The following is a 16686-nucleotide window of genomic DNA, read 5'->3' as shown; positions in this document are numbered from 1 at the left end:
CTCCAATATAAGTTCTAAGAAGATGGAATGGCTTACTACATCTAAGAAGTGACCCATATTTCCTACTATAGCAACCAATATAGTCTAATTGCTTCACCTCTATCAGCCCTCGTTTCCTCACACATAAAGTGCCTTGCTCAAAAACAACAGTAGTGAGGGAAGAATCTGGATTTCACTCGAACTACACCGACTGTACCACCAATTTCCAGTCCATTGCCTTTTTTTGCTACACTATTTTTGCTGTGGCCATTTTGGGACACAAAAGTCCAAATGGGAAGGGAAGTAGTACTTAAAATATTATTAAAATTCTGTCCAAGGGATGAATGTATGACCCTGTGATAAGGACTATAACTGCATTGGGATACCTAACCTTCAATTTTCTGCCTTCCCCATTTGCATCATAATTTATTTTTAGATGTTTTAAATTCAGTACTATGCTGGGGATAGAGGAGGAAATAACATGGGGTTTGGAGGCAGATTTTGATCCCAAGTTCAAATGGTTCTGTTATCTGATTTATTCAGGAGTTCCCTCCATGTTATAGATCTCACTCTATCCACATCTACCCATCCTGTTCATGTCCATATTCTCCCCAAAATTTGCCATATGGCATTCAACCAACATACTAGAAGTCTTCATTACTTTCCCCTACTATCACAGGGATACTAATTGATGTACCAAGGGTATGGGCTATCTCATCTGGACCATTAGATCAAATTCTGAGTTTACTGTTTGATCTTGGGAAAATCACATAACCTCTTGTGAGACTCATATTTTCCCACCTTAAAGAGAAATCTAGAGCTTCAGGGCCCTTTCCAATGTTCAATTTTATGCTCCTCTGTGATTTATTAGCCTTAGTTCTACATTGGGTGCTTAATAGCCTTGCACAGAGCCCTCCTTGAGGGCTCATCCTTGAGATTCAGAATCTCACTACAGCCAGGTTCTTGGTACCATTTTGTTCATACTATAAACATGGGAATAGTGGATGCTTGTGAAATGGAGAGAAAGAAAATTCTTTAAAGTGTCAATGGCACCTAAATTTCTTGAATAGTTGGAGATTTACATTTACTGCAAAGGGAATATCCTGGTTTATGGATGTTGAACAGAGAAATCCAGAACTGAGGAGAGGCAGAAAGATCTAAGAAAAATGGATTTGGCTTAGAAGCCAGAAAGTTAGGTCCTTATTGGCCACTGTCTCACTTGGCCCAGCAGTTCAGACAAGTCCCGTTCATGTTTCACTTCACTCGTTACTTCCCCTCCATCTTTTCACCCATTGAACTCATACCTTTGGCCCTCTGTGAGTTCTTGAGGTAAGATTTTTCCTTCATTCTCTGATTCATTTACACACAGCACTCACCCCCCTATATTTGCGTCGTAATCTTCAGCAGTTTGCTGGAATCCTGCGGACTTCCATTTTCACTAGGTCAGCTGAGGAGCTGGATTCCATGAGTTCTCCTTCCCGCTGGCTCTGGATTGGTGACTATTTTATGCCCCGGGCGGCAGCAGACACATCGGGAAAGCGTGGTTTCTGTGTTGAGGTTCCGACAGCCGACTGGCCTCCCAGCCCCTTCTCCGGGCTCCCCCCTTCTCTGAGCCAGGCATCCTCTCCGCCTGCCCTTGGCAGCTCCACTCAGACACCTTTCACAGAAGCTACAATTTGGCCTTCACTGGGATGGAGAGTCATTACATGCAAAGTAAAAAGGCTGCAGAAAGTGCCCACCGAGCCGTCTGTGTGCGGTCTCCGGGCTTTCCCCGGCTCCCCGCCCGACTCCCAGAGTGATGGGTGCAAAACTCGGTTATTGGGGAAGGTTGGCTCGGTGCCAATCACTGCCAAGGTTTTGAATGGCTGGGAATTAGAGCGGCTCTCTCCACTTTCAGGTCTTGCCCCCAGCCCCGGGGACAGAACCAATTCATTGGTTTCATTAGGTAATGCGCAGGCATTTGAATTGCAGTGCAAAGGTCTGCCAGTGATGGAAAGACATGCACTGGCTTGATACTAGACACGCTCTTTTTTCCTTCGCTTCTGCATAGTCGAGAGTGTGTGAGGGATAAATGCTCAGATGGGAACGTCTGAAATGGCGTCCATGTGTTTCCACCCAAACAATCCTCTGCCTGCTCTCTCTTTACCCCGCGTCCTCCACCTCCCCCTTGAGGGCAGGGGGCAGTTTTGCCATACCTCTGCCAAACGTTTTTGTTTTTGTTTTTGTTTTCTGAGGCAATTGGGGTTAAGTCACGTTGCTGGGAAGTGTTAAATGTCTGAGATTAGATTTGAACTCAGGTCCTCCTGACTTCAGGGCTGGTGCTCTATCCACTGCTGCCCCTTAGCTGCCCCTCTGCTAAATGTTATATTGATCTTAGATGTGGGAATCATCATCTTTTTTCATGACCCCCTTGCATTTTTCATCTCCCTCATATTTCTCTTCTTTTTTATTTCCATGGAAATTTCCATTAAATGTGAGATTAGAAAGCATCCCAGGCTAAACGTTGTACTTTTTGCCTTTCTTTATATCCTCAGGCCTAGCCTAGAGTCTCCCACATAATTAGCACTTAGTCAATTCTTGTTGACTGAGCCATGCTACCACCCTATATTGGGTGTTATTATTGCCTTTTGGTACTTTCCTAATTGGCCTCCCTGCTTTGATTCAATTTAATTCAATTCGATAAATATTTAATAAGCACCTGGTATATTCTAGGCACTGGATATAGAAAGGCAAAATGAAAACTGCCCCCTGCCCTCAAGGAGGTTATGCTCTACAAGATATAACCCTCCAGTGTACAGGAACCCAGGAAAATTCATCCATCTTCCTTCCTTCCCTCTCTCCCTCCCTCTCTTCTTTCTTCCCTCCCCCTCTCCCTTTCTCCCTTCCTTCCTTCCTTCCTTCCTTCCTTCCTTCCTTCCTTCCTTCCTTCCTTCCTTCCTTCCTTCCTTCCTTCCTTCCTTCCTTCCTTCCTTCCTTCCTTCTTTCCTTCTTTTCTTCTTTGTTTCCTTCATTTTTTTGTTTTTTTGGCAATTGGTTTACCCCAGGTCACACAGAGGCCATAATGAACTCAGGTTCTTCTGATTCCAAGGTTGGTATCCTTCTAGTGCATTGTCTAACTGCCCCTTGGATTAGTTTTTAATCTTATTACACTACACAAAAATATGGATTCCCATTGCTGACAAGATTAGGTCGTAACTCTCTGACTTGGCTTCCAGGGCTCTCTGTGATCTGGTTTCAATCTCTCTTTCCAGCCTCATGTGCCACTACTTTCCCATATGGATTTTCTGTGTCAGTCAAATAGGTTTACTCCTTGTTCTCTGAACATATCTTGTATTTTCACACCATTTCTTTCCTCTGAGCTGATATAGTATTCTAATTATATCAGCAACATGTTGACTGCATCAAACTATACTAGTCAAGTACATTGGTTTTCCCTTGGAAGTAAAGCCAAAGAATACTTCAGCAGGAAGCATGAACTTGTTAATAGTTAAATTGACTTTTATTCAGCAAAGAATATAAGTTTTAGGAACAAAGAGCCATTTTGTATCCATATGGCCATCCTTGGGTCTCTAAGATACTTGGGGGCACAGCTGTCACTGGAACCTTTGATGATTGAGATAAGATGACCCAGAGACAAATGGAAGGAGGGAGAAACAGCCAGACAGCCAGCCAGAGACAGAGAAACAGAGTGTGTATAGGTAATAGTAATAGTGCCTGCCTTTTAAGGAAGTTATGAGAAGCAGATGGGATAATCTATGCAAGGTGTTTTGTGTTGAAGTGTTATATGAATATTGAGCAAAATATTATAAGAATTATTATTAAATGAATTTGAGAATAGCAAAGTGCTTTGTGGTATCTGCAGAAGGTAATTTTTCAACCAAGGGAATTAGGGGAGTCTTTATGGAAGTGATATTTAATAGACCCTTAAAAGATAGGTAGAATTTCAACTATCAAAGAAGGGAGACAGATCAAAATTAGAGAATAAAGCTGTTCTGAGAGTAGATCAGTTTGACTGAATTCTGGAATGCAAAGAAAGAGGATATATGATATGGTCTGAAAGGAAGGAAAGCACCAAGTTCTACAGGTTCTTGACCATCAGGCAGAGGACAATGAATCTTGATCAGTAGGCAATCAGGAGTCACTGATGACTTTTAAGAAGAATAATGATAGGACAAGACCTATGAATAAGTATCACAAGATCACATATAGAGGCCTTTCATTCTAACCCCCTTATTTTATAGGTAAGAAGACAAATCCTGAATGGACTAATGACTTATCTCTGGACATACAAGTTGTAAGTGGCAGATCTTCAATTTGAACTCACATTCTGTGACCTCAAACCTAGTTATACTGTACTTTCACCTGTACAATATGGCCTTCTAAGAACAAAAGGTCAAGATTTTCAAGGGAATTAAGGGGAAAAAATGCCAATGAAGGTGGCCTAGCTGTGCCAGACCTAAAACTGTATTGGTCATCAAAACCACTTGGTACTGGCTAAGAAACAAAGTAGTCTCAGATATTTAGAATTTAAGATAACGGTGTAATATTACAGACATTTTCCATGGCAGGTACTTAGACATTTTGTCATACTGGAGTTCAGAAGAGAGATCAGGATTGGAAAGACACCAATGTACAGATGACTGTTAAAATTGTGAGTCTAAAAATTTCTGAAGGAAGGAAAAGATGGCCAAAGATAGTAGGGATTAGAAGGGAAGCAATAAATTGGGAAAAATGTTATATTCAAAAGTTCTGATAAGACCTCGTTTCTAAAACATAGAGATAATTGACTCAAATTTATAAGAATTCAAGCTATTCTCCAATTAATAAATGGCCAAAGGATATGAACAGACAATTTTCAGATGAAGAAATTGAAACTATTTCTAGTCATATGAAAAGATGCTCCAAATCACTATTGTTCAGAGAAATACAAATTAAGATAACTTTGAGGTACCATTACACATTTCTCAGATTGGCTAAGATGACAGGTAAAGATAATGATGAATGTTGGAGGGGATGCGGGAAAACTAGAACATTAACACATTGTTGGTGGTATTGTGAACTGATCCAACCATACTGAAGAGCAATTTGGAACTATGCTCAAATGGTTATCAAACTGTGCATACACAACAGTGTTTCTACTGGGCTTACATCCCAAAGAGATCTTAAAGGAGGGAAAGGGACTCAAATGTGCGAAAATGTTTGTGACAGCCCTCATTGTAGTGGCCAGAAACTGGAAACTGAGTGGATGCCCATCAATTGGAGAATGACTGAATAAATTGTGGTATATGAATGTTATGGAATATTTTTGTTCTGTAAGAAATGATCAGCAAGATGATTTCAGAAAGGCCTGGAAAGACTTACATGAACTGATGCTGAGTGAAATGAGCAGAACCAGGACATCAGTGTACAGGGCAACATCAATATACAATGATCAATTCTGATGAATATGACTTTCCAACAATGAGATGACTGATTTCAGTTCCAATGATCTTGTAATGAAGAGATCCATCTATACCTAGAGAGAGGACTATGGGAACTGAGGGTGGATCACAACATAGCATTTTCACTTCTTTTGTTGTTGTTTGCTTGAATTTTATTTTCTTTCTCATTTTTTTCCTTTTTGATCTGATTTTTCTTGTGTAGCAAGCTAATTATATGAATATGTATGCCTATATTGGATTTATATGTAGAGGCGAGGGTGGGGGAAAGGGGCCAAAATTGGAGCACAAGGTTTTGTAAGAGTCAATGGTGAAAAATCATCCATGCATATCTTTTGAAAATAAAAAGCTTCAATTAAAAATATGATCTCCTAGATAGTGCTGGTAGCTCTATGAAAGATGGTTTGTAAAGGAGAAGGGGTAGATGTGGGAGGACCTGTTGGAAGGTTGTTGTTATGCTACAAATGAGAGATAATGGAATCCTGTGGCATGGTGATATCCATAGGAAAAAAGGTGAGGAGATGAATTCAAGAGATGCTGCTAAGGGAGAAATTGATAGACTTTGATAACTGATTGAATACTAGAGATCTGAGAGAGGGAAGATTTATTTAAACATTAAATCACTTTATAAATGTTATCTATTATTATTATTATTTTCTATCTGTGGCACTTTCATTCACTTTGTCTACTACATTCATGATCAGGAAAGAAAGGCAGGAAACAAAAGGATACTATGTGTCAGGTAAGAATATTATTCACTTTAGAAATGTTATCTTATTTGGTTCTCAGAACCCTGTTAGGAAGATGTTATTATTATCATCCACTTTTTATAAATGAGGAAACTGAGGCTGAGATTTATTCGTGGTTTGATAATTAACAAGTGTCAGAGGCAGGACTGGAACTCAGTTCCTCTTCTCTCTAAGTTTATTACTTTCTCCATCATTCCACTTCACTGCTAGTGGGGATTTGTGGAGATAGACAAATTAAATTTGAGATATTTAGAGTTTAAGATAATAGTGTAATATTAGTTTCCATGTTACATTGTTCCATTGTTCCATTAACATTACACTTTCCATGGCAGGCACTTAAACATTTTGTTATACTGGAGTTCAGAAGAGAGATAAGGATTAGGAAGACACTGATGTACAGATGACTGTTGAAACTGTGAATTTAAAAAAGATTTCCAAAGGAGGGAAAAGATGGCCAAGGATAGTAGGCTTCAGAAATGGTGACATCAAGAATCTGGGAAGAGGATGTTCCAAGTTAGAACACAGTGAGGAAGAGGTTAGAATCAGAAAGAGACCCAGGAAAGTGTGGTATCCTAAGTTATTAGAAAAGAGTGTACATTTAGGGAAGTGTTCATCATTATTAAATGCAAGAGATATATCATAGAAGATGATTTACAAAAAGACCGTTGCCTTTAACAATTAGGTTATTGGATAACTTTGGGAAGCTATGGCAGAAGGTGTTATAGAAATCCAAGTGGAAAAAGTGGTGAAAGAATGGGTGATGAGGAAGTAGAAACATTGGGTGTCAACAACTTTTTCACTAAATTTAATAAGAAAGAAGAAAAGAAAGATGGAATGGTTACTGAATACATTAAAATGATCAAGGGAAAGCTTTAAGACATTTTATTTTAGGAATGACATTATTAAACTGTGTTTGTAAGTATATGTGAAGGATACAGTGGAAAAGGAGGAGAAAAGGGGGTGGTATGGAGGATATATGATCTGTGATTAATAAAAGGGTAAACTCCTGGAAAAGATGAAAGGGTATGAGATCACTGGCAGAAATAGAAGTGTTATTGGCAAAGAGATTGATCACCTTGTGATCAGAAATTAAGGTACAACAATGAATATTGGGGAAAGGTTGAGGTGAGAATGTGGAAGATGAAGAAATTCATACTTGTTTTTTTCCTATAAAATAGGACACATAGAAATATGATGAAAAAAAAGAGAAGATCAGAAAAGGAAAAGATATAAGGGACTATTGGAGAAAGGAAGTTTGGAACAGATGCTATTGAGATTATTATAGTCAAGTAGAGAAAAATAAAAGGATTTACAACAGTGAGGGCCCAGTTGAGAATGAATAATATATATTTGTAATGGACCCTGTCAGCACAGTTGTATGACTTATTCTAGTAACAAAGGAATAGGAGTGGTGACCCAAGCTAGAATAAAAGCTGAGTGTGAACTCAGGATAAGGAAGTAAAGGAAGATATTATATAGTTGAACTGTTTAATATGGTTGAACTAATTAACCATAGGGTCAAAACTGTGAAGGAAATTTGCACCTGAGGGTGCAATAAATCAGTCTGAGCACTGTAATCTTGATTCTTCTTATGTCCATGAAGAGGAAATCTACTCATAGTTGACAATGAAGACTGATTAAACTTTGGGTGAATAATTTCTAACTTGCAAAGGATGTCAGAGCCACTTCTATCCCTAACCAGGAAGAACAGTACTTTCAGCTTAGAGATTGAATTTTTTGGACTCCATTTATAATAACTCTTGAGGAAAACATTGGCTTAGAGAATCTCCACAGGTAACAAGTCAAACACCATTCAGTTCTTATACAGGAAGTGCCATTTGTGATCTCTTGTGCACACAATACTAACTTTTGCTTTTTCTTCGCAAAGGTCAATTGGTAGAACTGACTTTTAGGGCACAAGGCTTTGTGAAACTATCTGATCTTCTGATGGACACATCATTTGGCACTTACATCATTAATGAATTTTTATAGCCATTGCCATATTTATCATAAAAATGACCACTTCCACGATCAAATGATTAATGTAGGACCAGAAAAAGATAGTTATATTTGAGAGATAGTTTTTTTAGAAATCATAGAGAAGAAAGGATTGTTTGAGGTAATTTATTCCAACCTAATCATGTAGTTGAGTAAACTGAAGTACAGAGACATGATTTTCTCAATATTACACAGAAGTGGAAGCCAGAATTTGAACCATGTTGTTTGACATCATACTTTTCATTGAATTAGGGTTCTCCCTCACTTCCCAAGGAGTAACTCGGGACAAAACCATTTTCCTTATCACTGGATATCAGGAAGAACATGCAAACCACTCCTGAGAGTTCCATAGACATGGACAGTCTTCCCAACACAGCAGATGATAACTCATCCGTACTATTTGCCCTGACTGCTCTTGCCCCAGTTTTTTCATTGACCTATGTGAGGAAGGCTCTACTCATCAGGCTAGAAACATTCCCTCTAGACTTTTTGATATTGTATGGATACCAGGACAGTACTAAGGCTTTATATCTATTCTTCCTCCTTGCCACACAACTTATCTATATTTCTTCCTGACTATACTTTTTTTTTAATACTTTAATTAAAAAATACAGAATGCTTCATGAATTTGAGTATTATCCTTGCACAGGGGCCATGCTAATTTTCTTTTTATTATTCCAATTTCAGTATATTTTCTGCTGAAGCAAGCACCAGACCATATATTTTTTCTGATGACATTCTCTATGTTGTTTCTTCCAAGCAATTATTTACAGTGTGGGGCAATCTGCTCATGTCCACCATGTAACTTTCTTTTTGAGTGATCATTCAGTCCCTAAGTACATTCTACCAAGCATTTTCCTAGATCCTGGGAAACAAATATAAAGTATAAAACAATCTCAATTCATAGGAACTTTTATTCCACTGGGGAAAACAAGTACATATAAATATATGTAGTACAAATATTAAGTGAATAAATTCAAATATGAACAAAATAGTTAAATACAGATAGATGAAGAGGGAGAACACTGACAATTTGTAGGGTTTAGGAGAAGCTGCATGCAGAATATGGTGCTTAATCTGCTTCATAAAGAAAGAGAGGGACACCATGAGGTGGCAATAGAGAGGGAATATATTCCAGATGGGGAGATGGCTAAGGGGCAATGGAGATAGAAGAGGTAGGATCATATGTGAAAAACAAAGAGAGGCAGTTTGGCTGGATAGCAGACTGTGGGAGGGAGAGTAATATCCAATGAAACTGGAAAGATAGGCTTGGCCAGGTTATGGAGGGCCTTAAAAACTAAATGTAGGAATGTATACATGGTATGACAAAGGTCTTAATGCATTTTTAAAGTTAATAGTTTAAAATTGCACTAAGGCTTTTGGACAGCATGTAGTTGATCCTAAGCAAGCAAGCAAGCAAACAAAAATAATATAACCTAGTTGAAGCCTAGGAAGCTATTGTAGCTTGAGTTGGGGAATCATATGTATTGATCTGTGCTTAAGGAAAAATGGAACAGCTGCAGTGAAGAGAGCACTGGGCTTGGAATTAGGTGGACTCAACTTTTTGAGTTCAAATCCAGCCTCGGACACTTACTAGCTGTGTGACCCTGGAAAAACCACTTAATGTTATTTGCCTGAATTTCTTCGTCTGTAAAATAAGCTGGAGAAGGAAATGGCAAACCGCTTGAGTATCTTTGTCAAGAAAACCCCATGAAGAGTTGGACATGATTGAAAAAAATGCAGCTGTGTGTCAGAAGGGGGTGTGGAGAGAGGGCAGAAATAACAATTAGAAATTGTTAAAATCATGTAATACAAAAGTTGATGAGAGCCTGGACCAAGATGGTAGCTGTATGAGGGAAGAGAAAGAATCGGATGTAAGACATGTGAAAACTGAAAACTAAGTGGATATTTGAGGAGAGGGAGACAGCAGCATCAAAGATAATGTTGAAGACATGATCTTGGGCCACTGGAAGAATTTTGGTACCTTCCACAGATATAGAAAGTTTGGAAGAGGTGAGGGCTTGTGGGAAAAAGAATGAGGTCAATTTAAAACTGGTTGAGTTGAAGGTGTCTCCAGGACAGTCAGTTTGAACTACTTAATATGTAATTGATATTGTACATCTGACACTCAAGGGGAGATTCTGGGGCAGGATACAAAGCTCAGAAAGTCTTTGTCATAGAGATGATTGTTAAACCCATAGAATTTGAATGATCCTCAATTTCAATTCTAACCATTCCATAAGTCATTACAAGGCAACATCACTGGAAAACAAAGATTAAATAAGTCTTTCTTGAGAGCAGATTTTTAATAGGGATATAATAGGAGAGAAATTGAAGGTAGCTGATCTCTGGAGGAAACAAAGAGTGCGGCCCATATATAATGAAATGAGTGAAGGGAACAAAACACTGGAAGATAAATTGTCAATGTGATCATCTTGTTGGAGGCCTGCCCAAGCACTTCATTACCTTAGATATGTCCTTTTTTCTGTTTCTTGTCTTTTCATCCTGGCCATAGACTCCCCAAGGGCAGAAATAATGTCTTCTTCAGTCTTTCTTATAACTTTAAATCTATGATCCTAAAAACCTGCTTAACGATGCCAAGTCAGGATAAAAAAAATCCATGTCTCCTGATTTCCTAGCTCAGGTCTCCTTTTACTGTAGCATGAACCTCTCTAAAACAGTAGGGCATTGGGGGAAAGGAGCATAATAATAATAATAATAATAATAACGAAAACCTCTTGATCCGAACTTGCCTCTCCCTAAGGCCATGTAAGGGATTGGTTTTTGTTTTCCTGAGTCAGCCCATGGATGATTCCTCCCTAGTTCAAGTTCCCCAGTGTGAGCTCTGCATTCTGTCTCCCTAGCCAGACACTTCCAAGCTGATTAGTGAGAAGACCCCCAGACCTGGCCCAGTCTGCTGCTGACACCACCCCAGACGAGAAGGGCAGCCAAGACTGCTAGCTGGGGTGGGCCTTAAGAGACTTCATTGAAACTGGCCTTTTCCCATTCCTTTGCTCTACAAAGACATGGAGATTCATTGGAGCCAAATTGATGTAGGATTATTAACTAACCAAGTTTTCTGTTTCAGATGTTGCCTCCAGGATAGCTTTTCCCTTCACCCCTGATTGGCACAGTGTCAGTAATCGATACTCACTCCAAGAGAAAACTTCTCTGTGAGAAAAACAATTTAGTCCTTCCACAAAACAACTCCTCTTTAATGGGGTGGTGGAGACAGGGAGGCTGGAGAGAAGTGGTATAATCTTCAAGGGAGGGAGAATAATGAAAGAATCGGACCTGGGAAAGACCCTCAGTGACCATCTGTAATTGAAAGAGGTGAGAACGGATAGAATATCCAGCCTCAGAGATCAGAGGCTTAGTTTTCCCTCTTCTATCCCCTTACCAGGAGAATATATATATACTATTTGCTCTCCAGTGCTATCAAGTGTCTGTCACTGTGTTCCTTCATTGACTTTTTTCCCATTATAAATCCATGAACTTCAGGGAAGCAGGACTGAACCATGGACTTAGGTTTGAACCTTGGCTCTGCCATTTTGAAGGTGTTTATATGGATGACCTCTTGAGGCTGTCCCCATCTAGCAATCTTGGCTGCCCTTCTCAGCCCTTGTGGTGTCAGTAGCAAACTGGGACAGGTCAGGGGATAGTCTTTTTACATAAGTAAACATTTGTTAAAATGGCAGAGTTAATATTTGGGAAAGTCACTTAATTTTCTCATCTGTAAAATAAGCAGCATCTGAGATTTATCTGCATAATCATCTAGTCCCATTATTTCTTCCTGTTTTCCTCCATCACCCCTGTCCTTGGCTTTGTTTCTCCTTTTCCATCCCACTTTCCCTTCCAATCCAGATTCCCACTTCTTAGAAAAGACAGCCTGGGGTCAAGGTTAAGTATTAGGCCCTGGATGTAAGCCCAGAGCTTCTGATTCCAAGAGCTATGTTCTTACTGCCACCCCGCACTACCTTTCTAGTGAGGAAAACTACTTAGTGTTTCTCAGCTGGTTAATAGTAGCTCAGGGACTTGAAGACATGTTTGCTGATTGCCAGCCCCATGATGTTTTACCTCCCTCTGAATCACAGAATTTCAGTGATGGAAAGGAGCTCTGGAGCCATCTAGTCTAAACTGGGCTCCAAAGGAACCACCCTTCTAATGGGTCCAGTGCACAATCATCTACCCTTTGCAGAAAGACCTGACATGAGTGGGAACCTACTGTCTCCTGAAGCACTCCAGGCTACTTCTGGATAACTCTCATTGTCAGAAAGTTTCTTCTTCCATTTCCTCATTATCTGAAGTCTTTCCAGCTTTGTACTCTCAGCCAGACCCACCTTTTTCTGGCTTAGCCTTGGAGACTCCACTATCATTTCCAGCATTATGGGATGGAGACCATGGCAGCTATGTAGCACATTGGATGGAGCATTGAGCATAGAGTCAGGAAGATTTGAATTCAATTATGGCTTTAGATCCTTATTAGCTCTTTGACCTTAGGCAAGCCATTTAATTTCTGTTTTCCTCAGTTTTCTCTGCTGTAAAGTATGGATAGAAATAGTACCTACTTCTCAAGGTTGTTGTGAAGATCAAATGAGATAATATTCATAATGCATAAGTGTAGTCTCTGACTTATGGTAGGTACATAGTATTCTTTTCCCTCACCATGGGAATTCAGCTTTGGGAAAAACTGCTAATTCACCTATGGAATTTTTGAAATTTTCAGCCTTTATTCAAATGAGCTGACATTTACACAATGCTTGAAGATTTTCAGTGAATTACATTACATCATTTGAGCTTCAGAATAATCCCATGCAGTGAGTACCACAGGCATTGTCATCACTCTCTTACAGAAGGGCCATTATGCACAGTGGTTAGAGAGCCAACTCCAAACTTAACGTTCAAGTCCCTTCTCATTCTTCCTTGCTGCATGATCCTGGGAAAAGTGTTTTTAATCCCTTAGAGTTTTAGAGAACTCTCTGAGTTCTAGAGAAGGTGCTAGCCTAAATAGATAGAGAGAGCTCCTTAACTTTGTAATTCCTGAAATCACATCCAGAACCTATCCTTACAAATGCAGAAATGGGTGGCTCAGATAGGGAGCACCAGCTCTGAAGTGAGGAGGACTTGGGTTCAAATCCAGCCTCAAACACTGATTAGCTGGAGTCACTTAACCCTGATTGCCTCCAAAACAAACAAACAAATGCACAAACTGAGGCTGATGGGAGAGATTGTTCAGTCTCTATATAGATACAGTCTGTGAGAGTTTGGATTTGAATCCAGGTCTCCCAGCTTCCAAGTCCCATGCTCTAAACCATTACCTTTTACAGCATACCTCAGGGAGGCTGTTTAGGCTTTGCCTTTCCCTTTTCCTACTTGTGCCAAAGGTAACAAACATAATTATCCCCTAGGATTAGTCCCCTATCTTTAATGTTATTCTTTTTGGTTAAGGCCATAGGTCAAGATCAAGGTTTGAAGAGAAGGTCATAGAATATTAACTTAACAGCTATAAGGAAATTCAGAACCCATCTACTGAAGGGGTTCATAGCCTGGGTCTGTAAACTTTTAAAAATGTAATTTAACATTTATATATATGTAAGAATCATTAATATAACAATAAAATAATTAGTTACTTTTGTGGTCCTATGTATGTTATTTTGTACCATTGAGATGGGATTTCTAGGCTTCACTAGACACTCCCAAGGGGATCTAGGAGGTAGAGATGGTCAAAACCCCTAGCCTGGTCCAGTGACCTTGTTTTATAGATGAGAGTTCGGAGACCAGGAATAAATGACTTTATTCAATGGGGTAAGCAGATATGGCATCTGAACCCCGGTCGAATAAATTCATGCTCATCATACCACACAATGCTTTTAGGTTAAGTGACTTGCTCCATGTTATACACATAGTAAGAAGCAAAGCTGATATTTGAACCCAGATTTTGTGGCTCAAAACCTTGAGAAAAGGTTTTCTTTTATATTCCACTTAAAAGTGATCAGCCTGCCTTCACTATTGGAAACTAATCAGTCCTGGTCAATTTGGATGGTTTGTCATTCCTCCTTGGTCCCTGATTTCTAGCAGCCTCTGAAGGAAAATGAAGATTTCTCTCCATTCCCCGTGTTTGCTAATATCACATGTTGGGCAGACAGTGAGAGTTTTGGAGATGGATAGCAGTGGGGACAGAGATATTAGGATTTAATAAGATCAAGAGCTGAAGCCTTCATTCTCTATGCAAACGGTTTCTCTATTTGTATTCCCCAGGACTGGCTGCTAAATGTTTGTGAAGTACAACTTGTCCCAAACAGGCATATGTTTTGCTTTCCACAGCACAATCTTGAAATTCCCTGCAGACTCTCTGTCTGTGTTAGCAAAGTGACTCCTTCCAATTTCTGCTGAAAAAAAAAATCTTGCAAACAAGAAAGAAAAAAAATCTTCATTCTGAATTTTAAAGTGGGAATCAACCAGACACCTCTGATAAAGATTGGGAGGAGATGAGCATGGGGGATGGAAGAGGGGGGGACACACAAGATGCACCAGATAGGACAGAACAAAATGATATATGAAATCTCTTTTTGGAGGCTCACAATTGTCAAGGGAATTCACAGACAGTATGAATCTGTTTTAGACATGACTACATCTGTTTTCATATGTTTCTAATGAAGACAAATTGTTGGGATGTTGACGATTGAAACATGAAATGCTAGCTGAATGGGTTAAGAGCCACATTTTCCTTGTTGAAGTTGAGAGTGAAGAGTATATATGAGGGAATAGTGGAAAAAAGGAAGACCTTTTGTTGACAAATCAAGGAAAGAAAGGATTGATAGTTCAATGCTATTACTAGAGTACATGTTATGGAGCTATATCTTAACCCCTATTATCACTGGAGGGTGGGTCCCCAGAAAGCAGTTACTTCAACCACTCAGGATTCCGGGGCTCTGAAGGACCAGAAGTGCCTGTGTAATGCTAGAGCTCATGAGCCCCCACCAGTATGTGTCTTTCCATGATTAGCATTTGAGGTGCATTAATTAGCCAGACTTTAAGGAGGTTTTAGAAAAAGGTATTTTACTAAGGTATTTTAGTAGAACAGTTGGTATAATATCTCCCTAAAACTCTGCCACACACTCTCCCCAAATGCATACAGGGTACAGGGGAAAGCAGGCTTAGAATTTTAGAGATCACATGTGACAAAGAGGCAACTCATAGCTCTTGGTTGCTAGAAGTCCTTTTCACCTCCTTATGGAGTGCTTATGTTATCCCCATAGGTGTGCTATAGCTTTTTTATGGGCTCCTGGTAGAGTTCTGAAACTGTTATTCACTAGGTTCTCCTTTGTGCAAGAATGACAGGGGAAGAAATAGAAGTTCTCTTCCTACCTCTCCCTCCTTCCTGCCCCCAATGATTCTCTCTTAAGGAACTGGCTGGAGCTGCTCTCTCTCCCCTGAGCTGCAATCCACTTTAATGCTATTTAGAATTCTGTGGGTGTGATAGGGCATACATTAGTTTAATGCCTTTGATTGATTCTATGGAGATATGTAGGTCTTGTTCACACTTAGCTCCTATCACTTAATTCAAAGCTGTATTCTTACCTGATATAGGTATCAGGATTTTACCATCTTATGAGTCACTCCAGGAACAGTGGGGTGATTGATTGACTCATTCACTGTATCCCCTATCTTTCTACTACTATTGGTGAAAGATATCCTGGTACAGTAGAGAGTTGGAACTGAATCCAGAGATCTGCATTAAAATTCTCATTTTGCCAGATATGACGCTGAGTAAATCCTCTAGCTTTTTTTTTTTTTTTTTTTTTTTTTTTGGCCTTAGTTTCTTTATCTGTTCAATCAAGAGTTCAGACTAAATGACTTATAGGTCTCTAACTATGAATCTAAGATCTATCTCAAAGGGATATTTTGGGGTAGGCAGTTTGTAGACTCTAAAATATATAAATGCAAGTTACTAATTATTAAGATTAATAATAATAATACTAATTGCAGCTGAACTCTAGAGAGAATGTGGGAAGAATAATGAATTCCAGTCTTGGGGTTTTAGTTTTCCCTGGGATTTGAGGTAGGGGTTCCTTAAGATTTAGTGGCTTCCAATTGGATCATCCTAGATTTAGGCCTAGAAAGGACTAGCTGTAAAGATCATTTAGACTTATTCTCTTATTTTACCCCAAAGCAAAAGAAAACCTTTAGAGGTAGAGTATCTTGAGCAAGGTAACACAAGTTGTTAAGTACTAGAGTTAGAATTTGAGCCCTGAATCCAAATTTAGCATTCTTTCCAAGATATCATTACCTCAAGGCTAACCCAGGAAATCCATGACCTAGAATTTAAAGCCTTCAATATTTTGATTCCTATCTCTCTCACTTTATAGTACTCCCCATTACATTCTCTCTATTGCAGTCTGAATTGCCTACTGGTTGTTCCTTCTACCAATACTTCATTTCCCATTTCAATGCTTTGGTATACTCCTCACCTATTCCTATACAATCCTTATTTTCCTTCAAAATGCAGGTCAGAGGCCATA

At 39.3% G+C, this 16686-nt stretch overlaps 1 non-coding gene across 1 annotated transcript; it reads right to left on the bottom strand.

The window, feature by feature from the left end:
• Positions 1–8768: 8768 nt before the first annotated feature.
• Positions 8769–8871, bottom strand: LOC111718553. Its single transcript, XR_002769079.1, has one exon. It is a non-coding gene; the product is annotated as a U6 spliceosomal RNA (small nuclear RNA).
• Between the last annotated feature and the right edge of the window lie 7815 nt (positions 8872–16686).

This window comes from Sarcophilus harrisii, chromosome 2 (genome assembly GCF_902635505.1).
Source record: "Sarcophilus harrisii chromosome 2, mSarHar1.11, whole genome shotgun sequence".
Classification (NCBI taxonomy): Eukaryota; Metazoa; Chordata; class Mammalia; order Dasyuromorphia; family Dasyuridae; genus Sarcophilus; species Sarcophilus harrisii.
This window is presented reverse-complemented; position numbering and strand designations above follow the sequence as displayed.